At 50.8% G+C, this 14,423-nt stretch overlaps 1 non-coding gene across 1 annotated transcript; it reads left to right on the top strand.

Moving 5' to 3' along the window:
- The first annotated feature begins 11,598 nt into the window (after nucleotides 1-11,598).
- TRNAV-AAC (transfer RNA valine (anticodon AAC)) lies at nucleotides 11,599-11,671 on the top strand. The gene has a single exon. It is a non-coding gene; the product is annotated as a tRNA-Val (tRNA).
- Nucleotides 11,672-14,423: the final 2,752 nt, after the last annotated feature.

Raw genomic sequence — 14,423 nt, 5'->3', positions numbered from 1 at the left:
TAGATGCTAAAGAATTGTCTGGAAGGTTGGAATTTAACTTCATTCTTTCATTTGTTCTTTCTTCTAAACATTTAGTTTAACTGCTAAAGGATTGGCTGGCAGCATGGTATTTTGGATGAGATCCAAACCTGGGTAATGTGGCTAACCTTCTACCCACCCACTTCCTGGATCCAATTAGGATCACTCTCCTGCTGCCCTCTGGCCATGCTGTATCACAGTGAGCAGAGTTTTTAAATAACCTCTCACTGTACGGGACCTAGTTGCTGATTAGGAGTCAGAGAACTGTCATGCAATAAAGGGGGCCGTGTGATTTCTTTTTTCAGAGTCTCGTTAACCAGTGTGTGGGATCAGAAGCACAGTTTGTGACTGGTCAGTGAGTTTAACTTCAGTGTTAACCACCAGTATGGGGAGCATCTGCTCTCCCTTTTTCAGCCTGCTCTGACCTTGGCATTTTCAGTGAGGACTGCCCCAGGCACACTAGGTCACACTAAGCACTGAAGATAAATTAACAGAATGTTTTTGATGATCAGGTTGTATGAAATCAACTGAACTCCTTTGTTTTCTTTCATCTGAGCGAAGTTTCTGGTTTTCCAACGTGATATGATCTCCCAGCTGGAACAAGGGGAAGAGCCATGGGTCCCAGAGCTCCAGGGTTCAGAGGAAAGAGAGATCCTGAGATCTCCCCGCACAGATGAGGAAACATTAAACCAACTCAGAATCTGTAAGTGCCTGAAGGAAACATCTAGGATGCCCTACAAAGCTCTTGGGAAGTCTCTCAGTTCATTATTGTCCATAGCAGGGGTCGCATCCGCAGGGTAAATATAGCTCAAGGCTTCCTATAGATGCTAGCAGACACCGAGCAGTAGCTTTCTCCCTTCCCCTTGTGAAGTTGGATGGGATGTGAAGGCTGAATTGATCCCCTCCTCTCTCCTGTTGGGGGGAGCTGAGTTCCTGATTTTTATTTGTCCTCTCTCCAGCACTTGTTTTGGTTTGGCCTTCCCCTTTCCATCCCTGTTTGAGGTTTCTGTCTCTATCACAGCAGGTGATGCAATGACGTGTGAGGTTCAGCACAGACCAGAAAAAGAGCAGGGAAACCAGCCAGGGGAGAAAATGGATAAATTTATTTCCTGTCAGGGAACTCAGAAGGGCCTTAAGGAAACCAGAATACAGCAGGAAATCTGCAGGGAAAAGCAAAAAAAATACATGTGCTGAGTGTGGGAAAAACTTCACTTACAGATCAGGCCTTTCTCAAATCAGAGAATCCACACAGGGGAGAGGCCCTGTGAATGCAATGAGTGCGGGAAAACTTTCAGTCGCAGCTCACACCTTATTCGGCATCAGAGAATCCACACGCAGGAGGGGTCCTATGAATGCAGTGAGTGCGGGAAAACCTTCAATCGCAGCTCTCACCTTATTCAGCATCAGAGAATCCACACGAGCAAGAAGCCCCGCGAATGCCATCAGCAGGCCTGCACAACTCGTAAAGTGGTGATATAGAGAAATCTCTGTATTAACTATCTCTAAAATCTTTATAATGTTGCATTGTGTTATTTTGTATTAAGTATCTTTATCTTTATGACATTGCATCCGGCATGATGTTATTTTGTAATTCATATGACTTGGCATTGTGCCTCTCTATTTTCATACAACTTTGTATTAGATCCCTATATAGAAAATTGGTAGAAAACTTTGTATCAAATGTTATAGCCCCTAAGGATAGTATAGTTAAAGTAAAAGAAAAAATGTGCTTTTTTGCTAGAAGTAGAATAAGATCTTCCCCCGCACTCTGTAATCAATTGCTCTATTGACTGAATGAGGTGTGAATGAGTGAGGCTTGGAAGACACCCACCTCCAGACAGCTACAACAGTTGAAGAGGGAATGGGAGCCAGAGCAAAGGACAATACAACTTGTCAAGTGGGCCCAATAAAGAAGAGCAGACATATTGATGGCCTCAGGGATTAGAAGCAAGCACCTTCTTTAGAAAACACCCTCTTTGAGCAGCATTGGGACAACACCCAGAGAAAAGCAGCACAAAGACCAACGGACGCAGACCCAGATTTTGAATCTGGTCTAGATTTGCATAAGAGGGAAGCTGCTATAAATGCGAGGTGTCTTGCAGAAGGACCCCGGATCTCGTCTTGTCACCATCGGACCATCGATTTGGATCGGTAGAAGCCCGGCTCCACCCCTCCCCCATCTAACTCACCTGGCCAGTGCAGTTAAGGGGAGCAACTAGTTGGTAACAACAGCAAGACGGAGTGTGTTTATGTCTGTGTGTGTGCGTGAATGCATGACTGTGATATATATCTCATGTGCATATCATAGAGTATTAATTGATACCTGTATTACTAATAAAGGTGGCATTTTGCCTTAATCCCCCTGAAAAGTTCCTGTACAGTACTTTGAGTAAAACAGCGAGGGCCACAATACTCCAAAGACAACAGCTGAGGACCGAAACCCCCCGGCCCTGCGGAAACACCCCCCACTCAGGACCTCCCAGCCTGGTGGAAACACCCCGCCCAGCCCTGCAGAAACAAACCCTCCTTCCCCAGCGCCGCCCCACCAAAACAGCTGTGGGTCAAAAAGGAAGGTTGGTGGTGGGCAGGTGTTACTTGATGTTAAATCAACCAGGGACTCCCAGCCAAAGAGGTGGCTGGGAGCCCTCAGGGTCAAATTAAAGGGCCTGGGGCTCTGACGACTGGGGGAACCCGGAGCTTTTCAGGGCTGGGGCAGGGATTTAAAGGTCCCAGAGCTCCTGCTGCTGAGGGGAGCCTGAGCCCTTGAAATCCCAGCCTCACTCCATCCCCTGGAGCTGCCGCCGGGATTCAAAGGGCTCTGTGCTGCCTGCAGCCACAGGGATCCCTGAGCCCTTTAAATCTCAGCTGCTGCCGGGATTCAAAGGGCTCTGGGCTGCCAGTGGCGGTGGGGAGCCCTGAGACCTTTAAACCTCAGCTGCGGCCGGGAATCTCTGCGAGCAGCCCAGAGCCCTTTGAATCCCGGCCGTGGCTGGCAGGCCGGCTTTAGGAAGTGCGGGGCCCAATTTGAACATTTTTGGCGGGGCCCCGCAGGGATGATTAGGGAAAAAAAAGCCTTTCAGTTCTTAACAACCGGTTCCCTATAAAAAGTTCTGCCACAGTATGTATTTTTTGTACCAGTAGGGTTACCATACGTCCGTATTTTCCTCCCGGATGGCGATTTAAGAACCAAAAAGCCTGACATGTCCGGGAAAGTACAGATGTATGTTAACCCAACCTAAAAGTTCTTTTTTAAAAAGATGGGTCTGAACTAGAAATGAGCTCTGCCACTCCCTTAGGGTGTGCTAGGGTGCACATGTGTGGGTCTCAGCTGCTCCCTGCCCATCTCATTGAAGCAGGTGTGCAGGGTTACTTCCCTCGGAACTGCAGGGCACCAGTGAACATGGGGCTGGCTGGAGGTGGGGGAGGGGGAGTATGCGAGAGGTAGGGTCTGGCTGCAGGCTGGGCAAGGGGTGTGGGGCAGGCTGGAGACAGGAGGTGTGGGGTGGGCTGGCTGGCTTCAGGCAGGGCTACAGGGAGGGTGCGGCATGGGTTGGCAGGGCTGGAGACAAAGGAGTGCGGGACTGGCTGGCTTCAGGCAGCGGGGTGCGGCAGGGGTTGGCTGGAGACGGGTTGGTGCAGGGCTGAAGGCAAGGCAGGGGGTACGGGGTTGGCTGGAGACAGGGCAGGGGGTGCAGGGCTGGTGCGGGCAGGGCAGGCAGTATGGCAGGGGTTGGCTGGGGACAGGGCAGGGGGTGCAGGGCTGGTGCGGGCAGGGCAGGCAGTGTGGCAGGGGCTGGCTGGAGACAGGGAAAGGGGTGCAGGGCTGGCTGGAGACAGGGGTTGGTGCAGGGCTGAAGGCAAGGCAGGGGGTGTGGGGCTGGCTGGAGATGGGCAGGCTGCAGGCAGGAACTGGTGCAAGCAGGGCAGGAGGTGCGGGGCTGGTGCGGGCAGGGGGTGCAGCAGGGGCTGGCTGGGGACGGGCTGGCTGCAGGCAGGGCAGGGGGTGCAGGTACAGGGGGTACAGTCCATCCTCTATGGTGAGTGCCTCCTCCTCCTCCTCCTCCTCCCCCCTCTCCCACTAGGGTAGCAGCAGCAGCCTGGGGCTTGGGAGCTATTTCAAGGGCCCGGGGCGCCCCTGCTTCCACTGCCCCAGCTCTGTAAATAGCCGCGGGAACCCTGGGGAAGTGGCGGGGCTCCAGTGGCTATTTAAAGGGCCAGGGAGGTAGAAGCAATGGGAGTCCTGGACTTTTTAAATAGCCCCCAGAGCCCCGCAGCCATACCCCAGGGCTCCAGCAGTAGGGCTCTAATGGCAATTTAAAGGGCCTGGGGTTCCAGCCCCTGCTGGGAGCCCCAGGCCTTTTAAATTGCCCCCTGGGGAAACTGGGCCACCCTGGTACAGCGCACTGGCTTTTGCTGGTACTGGGGCTTGGGTGCGGGGTCCTCTTAGGAGCGAGGCCGATTAAAGGGAATTGGTTGAATTGGCCTAAAGCCGGCCCTGGTGGCTGGGATTTAAAGAGCTCTGAGCTCCCCGCCCGCCTGCCCAGAGCCCTATAAATCCTGGCCGCGGCTGAGATTTAAAGAGCTCTGGTCTCCCTGCGGCTGCGGGCAGCTCAGAACCTTTTGAATCCCGGCCGCGGCTGAACTTTAAAGGGGTTTGGATTCCCCGCGGCTACGGGCAGCCCAGAGCCCTTTGATTCCCGGCTGCGGGACGCACAGTGAGACTTCACGGGCCGCACGTTGCCCGCGGGCCGTATGTTGTGCAGGCCTGGCATGGAGGGGCAAAATAGGTAAGAAATTTCAGTGGCCTGTCACTAGCAAATAGTAGCCACCATGGATCCTGCCAGAGGTGGCTACATCTTAGCACTGTGGGAAGCAACCCTTCACAGAGACCATTTGTCTTGTGGTTTGGGATACTTCTCAAGACATGCTGCACTCAGAGTGACCCCCTCATCCTGTGCCAGCTGGAGAAAAGAAAAGGGGCCAGCCAACTCTCCCACTACCAGCTGCGAACCACTAATTCCCAAACAGGGGGAGGCCTCTGGCTTTGATGTGTATTAAATATCAGGCTGGTCTCTTTCTTTGGCAAATATCTAACAGAGCTAAAAGAGGGAACAAATGATCCTCAAAGGAGAGGGGAAAGACAATCACTGGGAAATTTAATCCCCTGCAGCATCCAGAATGGAGAGCGACTCAGGGCAACAGGTTCCCCCGAAGGAAGAAGTTTTTGGATTTAGAAACATAAGGAACAGCACAAAACTTGAGAGGATTGTTAATTGACATTTGATAATGACACAGAGGGAAAACCTGAGTTTTCAGATCAGTGTTCAGAAATGAAAGACAAAGGGTGGAAATCAGAGATTTTGGATCCATTTTGCAAAGTATAGAGAGGAAAGTGGAAAATCAGAGGGATTTTATATCAGTTGTTGATAGGAGGTAAAATCTGAGTGTTTCACATGAATACTTGATAAATGAATAAAGAGGAAATGGGCAACATTTGCAAACATTTTGTGTTCAATAATCTGAGAAAAGGTGTAAATCTGAGATTTTCTTATTATTTTATAATTAGAGACAGGAAAATCTCAGGGCATATTCAATTAGAAATAGACAACTAGAGAGAAGTGGGGCAAATGTTTAGGTTATTTTATTTGAATCTTTGAGATTTGAAAAAAAATTGTGTCACAAACTGCATATTTGATAACATGAGAGGAAAACACCAAGATCTGAGGGGAGAGAGTCACTTTCCTGTCAGGGCCCAGTGCTCCCTCCCCCTCCCCCTCCGGGGTCTCTCAATCACTGGGGGCTCCAGGCTGGTCTGGTGCGGTCAGAGCCTGGCGCTGCCTAGGGGGCAGGTCCCAGCTGGAGAAAGCGCCCCCCCCGGCCAGGATAGGAGTGTGCTACTGGTAGCAGCCTGGGGCTGGACCCTCTCTATGGGGGACACTTGCTCCCCCCTCCCCTTCCTGGCCCTTCCCACGCCCTGTTGCCAGCGGAGAGTGGCCCCCCCAGCCCAGCCCAGAGGTGTCCCTGTCTCAGGCCCCCTCCAGCCTCTGCCCATTAACCCTCTGCCCAGTTCAGAAATCACTCGGGGGAACCATTTCCCACCTACACAAGGACAAATCACTGCAGGTGAAAATGGGGGGAAACACCCCAAACCTGAGATCTGAACTGGCCATTGGCAAAGGGGAGAGAAAATGGGGCACAATGGGGGGAGGGGAACAAGGAACTTCTCAGGGGTTTGAGGGAAGGGGGTGTCAGCCTGGATGTTGCTTGTTGCTCTCTAGGGAGAAAGGGGGCAGGACAGGAGAGGAGGGGGGTCTCCACGGAGGGGGCAGTGGTAATTCCGAGGGGATCTCAGCCCTCCCTTTTTCTCCCCGCTCCTCAGGGGTCACCTGCTCTTCTCCCCTCGCCCCCCCGGCCATGTCCCGGCTGCACAGACATTTTCCATCCATCCCTTTCCCAGGTCTCCCCCCTCCGCAGCCCCCGCCCGACCCCACGCAGGGGCTGCTAGGTGTAATGCATGTTCAGTAGGGATTTCTCCCCTACTAATGCTGGGGTGTCCTTCTCCTATAGGTTAGTCTACTAATGATCTCATCTTGGTGCCATGTGTGTCAGTTCATTGCCATGGCACTCCTGTGCTTAGACATCTGAGGATGCTCTATAGAAAAGCTCCTTGAGTGGGGTGATCCACAGGGAGTAGCTCAAAGCTCCAAAGTGCCTGGCCAGGGGCAGGACATTGGCACAGCAAGGGAGGGGTGTGGCAGTGACATCACAAAGGCCTTTTGCAGGACCTCACACTATTGGTCAAAGACTATTGGTGAGCAGGTGGTGACCTCACAGAGAGATCCTGACATCAGTCAGGGGCCAGGGGCTAGGGAAACCTCAGAGACCCCTGTGGCTTTGCTTCAGCAAGTGTCCTTCTCCTGGTCTCTGTCTGAGGACTGAGAGAGTATTCTGGTTCACGGACGTGAGCGCCAGGACAAACCTCTTTCCAGTTTTCTCCTTCCCTTGTAGTGATTTTACTAGAAAACAGCCGTCCCTGTTTAGAAGGTAAGAGCCTCCTGGAGGTGTGAAACCTGTTCAGTCTGATCCATCTGGTGAGAGTTGAATTCTAGGCATGGAAAACATGAGCTTAAGGAGGCAGAATTTTATTCCGCACCTGGGATTTTGTCCCTTAGAATCATGGGGACATTAGGGTTTGTCCTTTGTGTTTCACCTTTTCCTCCATCCACCTGTCCCTCCCTCCTTTCTCTTCATCTCTTCTTTTGTCCTTTCTCCTGTTCCCCTCCCAACACCAGGACGAGTGTGTGCGTGTGTGTTGCGGGGGAGTGCTCTGCAGCTCTCACTGTGGGAGCTCCACCCAAAAATGTGAGGCTGAAATAGTGCTCAGGCAGTCAGGGCTGGATTAACCTTTTGTTGGCCCTGGCACCAAACATATTTGTGGGCCCCAGTGTAGTCACTGTGGGCTCCGAGTGTGGGCCTGGTGGGGCAGTGCCATTGGTGCCTTAGTATACCCGGTACTGAACCTCAGAGACATTTTTCGTTTTGATCACACACCTCTCCATGACTATATGCATTGCCATACACAGCTCCCTCAGCCCGCGGGTTTTCTTATTGAGCTGTACACCCATGTGGGTTTACCAGTGTCCACAGTGAGCAGAACTTTCATAGTGACCAAGGAAACTCCCCACAGATTTATCTCTTTCCTCATTCAGACCTTCTCTAGCCATGTCTCCAGTACCCCCCCATGTCACCAGTCACTGCATGTGGTCCTAGTCTCAGCTCAAAGTCCTAAAGCCAGCAGACACCTGATCAGTTCTGACAGATCCCTCCCTCAGCCCCCATCCTGCCATGTGAGCAAGCCACCTGCAAACACCATTTCCCCAAAGTGAGGACTTAGCCCTTGGGAATCTGAAGACACCAGCGTCTCTCCCTCTGCTCCCATCTACATGCTAGTCTGCTACCTGGTCACCACCACCTCTCCCCATACTTGTTTCCTTTCTACTTTGGACATGCTCCCAACCAGCTGGAAGCTCCCTCTGCAAGCCTGACCTGCTCCCGCCTTCCCTGCTCCCCCGACATTCCTTTCCTACTGGTGACCTCTGTTCCTTGAGGTTAACTCCAGTGTCTTTAGGTGCTCTAGCTTAATGGCCCCAGGAGTCATAGAGCCACTTGTAGTTTCTCTAGCTACAGCCATGGGGCAACTGCCAGAGGCCAGCCTTAGACAGACACCAGCCGCAGGAGCGGAGGCAATGCCAAGGCTGAGCATGCTTGAACCTTGCAAGGGCAGCACTAGGGACTCTAAATCCTCAGCACTGGCCCTAGGCAGCTGCAGACTCTGGAGTTAGGCACTTTCCTCCTCTAGGTTCCTGCATGGTTACAGAACTGCAGTAAAGTGGAACAATTTTCAGCTTCTGTGACTGGAAGATGTCTGGATCCATCTAATAAGACTGTCTTACATAAATGAGGAAAGTTGAGGTGCCTTTATTATTCTTTTGTTCCATTCTTTGTTTCTATGGAGAATTTGCCAGTGTGATATCACTGTCTTCCTTTTAAACAAACAAAACTAAAAAAAAAGTGTAATGGCTGTTGAAAATAGCAATTCCAGCCCTCGTTAGCACTGTGAAGACCCCAACGTTTGTTGCTCAATTTTCTCCTACTTTTTCTACAGTAAATGACAGTGGATCAGCATATTTGATTTGGGAGAAATGAAGTAACAGCTGCCCAAATTGAGCTTGAGCACTCCTGATTTTGAGGTGTTCAGATCTGGAAGGCAGGGGCTAGATTCCCTTTATGAATATTAGATACATCTGGAAAGGAAAAGTCAATTTCTATTTTCATGGCTCAGAAGTGGAAATCCTCCTGTCCTGTATCTGAAGCTGTCCAGGTCCAGTAGAGCCTCCCCTTCCTTACTTACCATTTTACCTTCTGGTGGGATCCACATACCTCCCTTGCCCAGCTTCAGATAGAGAGGGGCCCTGTCCAGTTAGTCCACCCAGTTCCATCTTTGGGGGCTGCCAGGCGAGGTCACACCAGCATCCCTAAGCCTGTCTGGGGAAGTCTTCTGAGGGGTGCTACCTGGGCCAAAGCCTTCTACTCCTTGGTCACACCTCTTCCCTATTCACAGGTGGCACCCCCTTCTAGCAGCCAGCCCCCCAGCCACAGCAAGCTGCAGCGCATGGAGTCTCACAGCTTCCCCCCTCCCTTTCCTGTTGATAGCAGCCAAGGGAATGCTGGGAAATGTTCCTTCTCTGCTCTAAGGCAGGGAGCTGGTCAAGGAACTACAGCTCCCAGGGCCCTATGGGGTCTCAGCTTCCCTACTGAATCCAGGCTGCTCTGAGGCTCCCTTTCTGCAGAGGGGAGGAAGTTACTGTTACAGGTCCCTTCAGAGCTTGGGCCTAGCACTATGGCACCATGTCAAATCCAGTACTACTCCCAACTCTATCCAGCTCTGCTGCTGGCAGGATCCCTTCTCATTCTTTTTGTTTTTTGCCTCCCCTCCAAGGAGAAGCTCTGTATTGTTCCTGTGTGGGGAATTGAACCCAGGCTGCTTGGGTGACAGCCAAGAATCCTAACCACTGGACCACATGGGACTTCCCTAATACGTTTACATGTTCATATTCAATAACACAATTAAACGTAGCCATTCAAAGTAGCCATTTAAAAGAAGCCATTCAAAAAACTTCAAAAACAGACTTCAAAGAGAAATTGCAGAGTTACAACTGATCTGCAAACTTAATACCATTAATTTCAGCTTGAAGAGGGACTGGGGGTGACTGGCTCACTACAAAAGCAATTTTCCCTCTCTTGGTATTGACACCTCCCTGTCAATTACTTGGAGAGAGCCATATCCACCCTGACTGAATTATCCTTCAACACTGGTTCTCCCCTTGTATGGTAACTACCTTTACATCATGTTCCAATATATATTTATGCCTCTATCTGCAATTTTCACTCCATGCATCTGAAGAAGAGGGCTTTTTACCCACGAATGCTTGTGTCCAAATAAATCTGTTAGTTCTTAAGGTGTCACCGGACTCCTCGTTGTTTTTGTGAAATAAAAGCAAAATGCACTCTAAGCTGATCTTAACCCTTTCAATGCCCTTACAAACTTAGATGCTTCTCACCACAGGCCGGCTGGTGGCTTTTCAGCCAGGCTCTCCCCTTTCGTCAGCGCTTCAGTTGCTTGGTGTGGGGGTGTCTGTAGATGTAGGTGGACGAGAGAGACAAAGCATGGCAAATGTCTCTACTTTTATCATGTCCTTTCTTCCCTCTTGGCTTTGCTCCCCCTTCAGAGTCAGGTGAGCATCACTGCGTCTCTCCAAGCAAGTCTGAGCAATTCCCCTGGGGTGTCCTCTTGCAGGGAAGTGATTGCACTGTAGCTCCCTTGCTGAACAATGGCTGTTGATGGGTTGTTTGACACCCTGTCCGGGTGTTGGTTACTTTCCTTGCTGTTGTCACTGGGGAGCTAATATTTGGCTGACTCCCCCACCTTACAGCATAGTGATAACCACACTGCACAATTCTCATAACTTCATATGCATGAATGGTAAACATCTATGGGTAGAGAAATGACTTTCAGCAGATCATATCCTTTCCCCTGATACCTTACAAGGCATGCTCTGTATATAAGATCACGATTATATGAAAATGAGGAATATGGGGGTTACAGCACACTCCCCCAAAGGTACAGAATGTCACACTGAGATTCTATTTTCATTTGTTATGTAACAGCATTAAAGAGATCCAGTGACTGACCAATGGCATTTTCAAGTGCTAAAATAGCAAGCGCTGTTGGTCTCTCATTGGCCATCAGCGACTGAAGATACGGTTTAATGAGCCAGAGCTTCAAGGCGAGGGTGGCTCTGTCCACTGCCTTCCGTTGCGCTGCTGGGCACCAAGTCCCTGGCGGTCAATATGTGAAGCTGGGAGAAGAGAGTGGGGTGGCAAGCGGTGGTAGAACTTTTGCCACCAGGGTCTAGCTGTCTAACTTCCTCTTTGTACTGCTGGGCCCCCGTTGCCTTCAGGTAACACAGGAACTAAGGCAGGAATAGGGTGAGGAAGCAAGTAAAGCCGAGCAAGGAAGGCAAAAGTTAATCTTATCTTCATGGGCAGCTTGCAATGATGTCCTTTTTCTGTGCCACAGCTGACAACAACATCCCAGACAGAAAAGTAACAGGCCAAAAAGAAACCTAGCAGCTGCTGAAACAGTTCAGTTGGGAGCGTGCTAGACTAACAGGCTCTTCTATCCTCCTTTATTCAGGGGCGGGATGTTTTCTGAGAGTGCAGCAGTTCCTTTAACTGCCACGAGTCCCTCATTTCAGGCTATGCAGCAGGAAAAGACAGCATGGGCTTCTGCACCGAGTTGGCCCACCTGACCTTTCATTCTTCTCTTGCTCTTTGTCAGCAAGGAGAAGAAAAAGAAGCTCTCCTCAAGCTGAAGTCACACGGGAGAGGTAAGGACGACTTCCTGAGTGCTGGCTCCAGTCCTCTGCTCCGCCAGCTGACCTATCGAGGGGCTACCACCACATTCTCTAGATTTGTCCATCGGTCTGTGCCAGAGTGAGCAACAACCCAATAGTTGGAGTTTCTGTAGTGTAGTGGTTATCACATTTGCCTAACACGCAAAAGGTCCCTGGTTCAAAACCAGGCAGAAACATGCTGGCTTCCTTTTCCCAGATCCCCTTGTTGTTCAGAAAGGGCACTCCTCCTATTGGCCTGTCCCTGGGATAACTCCAACTCCTGCATGACAGAGGATGCTGACAGCAGTGGAGAAAGCACCTTGGTGTCAGGCTGGAGAACCTAGAGTAGTTAGGCCAGTCATCATTTGGAGGCTTGTGGCTTGGCCACCTCTGCTGTTGGAGGTTGGCCTATAGAGGCTCTCACTTCCTGCTGGGCTCCTTTGCGTGACCGGCCAAAGGAGGAAGTGAGGCAGGAATGGGGCAATAGAGGAAAGTTGAGCTGAGGAAGGCAGGGAAGAAGCTGTGCGGCTAAGTGGGGTTAGTAGAGCACCACCCTTCATTCTGCAAAGCCTGGGGAGGTGTGGTTGGCTGCTGGGAGGTAGAATCCTGTGCCTGCCTCTTGGCTTCCCAGGAGTGGCTACTTGCAGCCCAGGAGAAGAAGGGAGGTTCTGGGTGAAAGGAAAACAAGCAAAGCTGAGTCCAAGTGGAGAATGGCGGCTCCTTTATGGCCAACCTGGGGGCATGACTGATGGTTTTAGAGGTGGAGGCTGGGCTGGCTGTGAGCAACTGGGATCCAGGAAACCCCCACCTGCCCTTCTGAGGGCTGAACCCATGGAGGTGCGGTTGGCTGCTGGGAGACAGACCCCTGTGGCTGCCTGTTGGCATCCCAGGGATGGCTACTTGCAGCCCAGGAGAAGCGGGGTTCTGGGGAGAAGGAAAAGCAGCAATGGTGAGGCTGAGTGGGCTCCTTTCTGGCCGAGATGGTGGACTGTGGTGAGTCTGGGAGTTGCCTGTAAGCCATAAGTGGACGTAGTGCAGTGAAAACTGCTGCTCCATTCTGGCCGACCTGGGGGCGCCATGGATGACTTGGGATTGGGGGCAGGGCGCTGGCTGTGAGCAAATGGGATCCAGGAAGCCCCAGCCTGCCCCTCCAGGGGCCGAGTCTTCTTCTCTCCTGCCATGGGGAGCCCGACCTTAAGCCTGCCCAGCATGTGCAGCAGCTCGAGCATTAAGCCTTCCTGTGTGCATAACTGAACTAGTGCCCTAGTGTAATAAGGTGTAAAGTTTAGATTGTGAATTTATCTTTAATTTCCATGGTAATTTACTTTGATCTTTTATTCCTACCACTTATAATCCTTAAAACTCCATCTTTCTGTAGTTAATAAATCTGTTTTATGCTCTACTTAAACTGGTGTATTTTGCTTGAAGTTCTTGGGAAATCTCAGCTCCATTACAAGGCTGGTTCATGTACTATTCACAGTGAGGGAGGGGTGGACCCTGTGTAATAAACTCACACTGATCAGGCTTCTGATTAAGGCAAGATGGTATGATCCAGGGGTGCAAGGCTGCAGAGCTGTAGAGGGGGGCGACTTTCCATCATTAGTGTTATGAGTGGCTGCAGAAGCATTCATGTAATTCAGTTGGCTGTGTCCCTACCTACGGATGTCTGTGTAAGTGCAATATCTGCCAGAGATTCACAGCTTGTCTCAGCATCACATGTGTGAGAGGGAGTCCAGGTGGTGGGACAAAGGGCTCAGGGGTCCCACTGTTGAGGTTGCATCCCATAGATCCCATCACAGACTTTCAACAACCACAGCGGGTGCTCACTGAGACAGAGAGAGAGATGCCAAAATAGTGATCTCCAGTGCCAGCAGACATCAAACTATCAGAAATTCTGTGCACAGAGAAGACCCTGCTAGTGGAAAATGCCTTTGAAAAAGGCCCTTCTGTCCCCAGCTGTGGTCGTACAGTGCTCAGTGCTCTGCATTGTGGCCTCAAGAGTCATGGATGCAAGTTGAGTTACGATGACCTTTTCCTTGTCTCCACGTTTCTTAGGTGCCTCTTCCAACACTTGTCAGAAAAAATGACCGGTTTCTTTTGGAAGCATTTGCATTGCAAGGCAGAGGCAGTCTTCTCTGCTTCTTCAAAAGATTGACCAAAAAGTGTGAGGAGTGGTCACATTTGGCAAGGCACCACTGGGTGCTGCATCTCTAAACTCCACTTTACCTGGCAAGTGCCTCTGGGACTTTTCTCCCAGCTGCTCCATTTTTCATCAGTGACAATCAAAAGGAAGATGACATGACATCTGTGTGTGGACATCCCCAGCGAATCACAAGGACGTGTGGTGCAGGCTTTTGTGTTGCAGCAATTGCAGTCAAAGCAACCACCATGCCAATGCCAGTCACAGCAGCCTTTTCATCAACTCCAGGCTTGTGATTTGATTCTTTCCAATGTTTCTCTCCAAAGAAGCCTTTTCCTTAGCAAGCAATGACTTGGATACTAAGGGAGGTCTCTTCTGTTTCCTAGAAAGACACAGGAAAATGTGAGCAGAGGAGACAAATCCCTTAGAACAAGGTACTACTGGGAGTTGAACCCAGGATCTCTTGTTTACTAGACAGGTGCTTTAGCCACCCAAACCATGGTGCCTGCCTTGCAAAAATACTTGCAACTGTTCCCTTTGATGGTCCACGACAACACCTGCAAATTCCAAACTACAGACATTCCCCATTTCCCTCAAGACTTGCACGGAAGAACTGGCAGGCCAAGCCAGGATCTTCTGGTTACTAGGAAGACACTTCAGCCAGCTCTTCCCAAAGATCACTATCTAAAGACCTTTAAACAGCCTCTGTAGATGTTCACTGACAAAGAGATGCCAAAATAGAGTTCTCCACTGCCTGCAGCCATCACACTACCAGGAGTTCTGCGCACAGAGAGGCTCCCTGCTGGTGG

Source organism: Gopherus flavomarginatus, unplaced genomic scaffold, assembly GCF_025201925.1.
Source record: "Gopherus flavomarginatus isolate rGopFla2 unplaced genomic scaffold, rGopFla2.mat.asm mat_scaffold_37_arrow_ctg1, whole genome shotgun sequence".
NCBI lineage: Eukaryota > Metazoa > Chordata > Testudines > Testudinidae > Gopherus > Gopherus flavomarginatus.
Note: the sequence above shows the minus strand (reverse complement) of the source record. Positions and strands in the feature narration are given on the sequence as shown.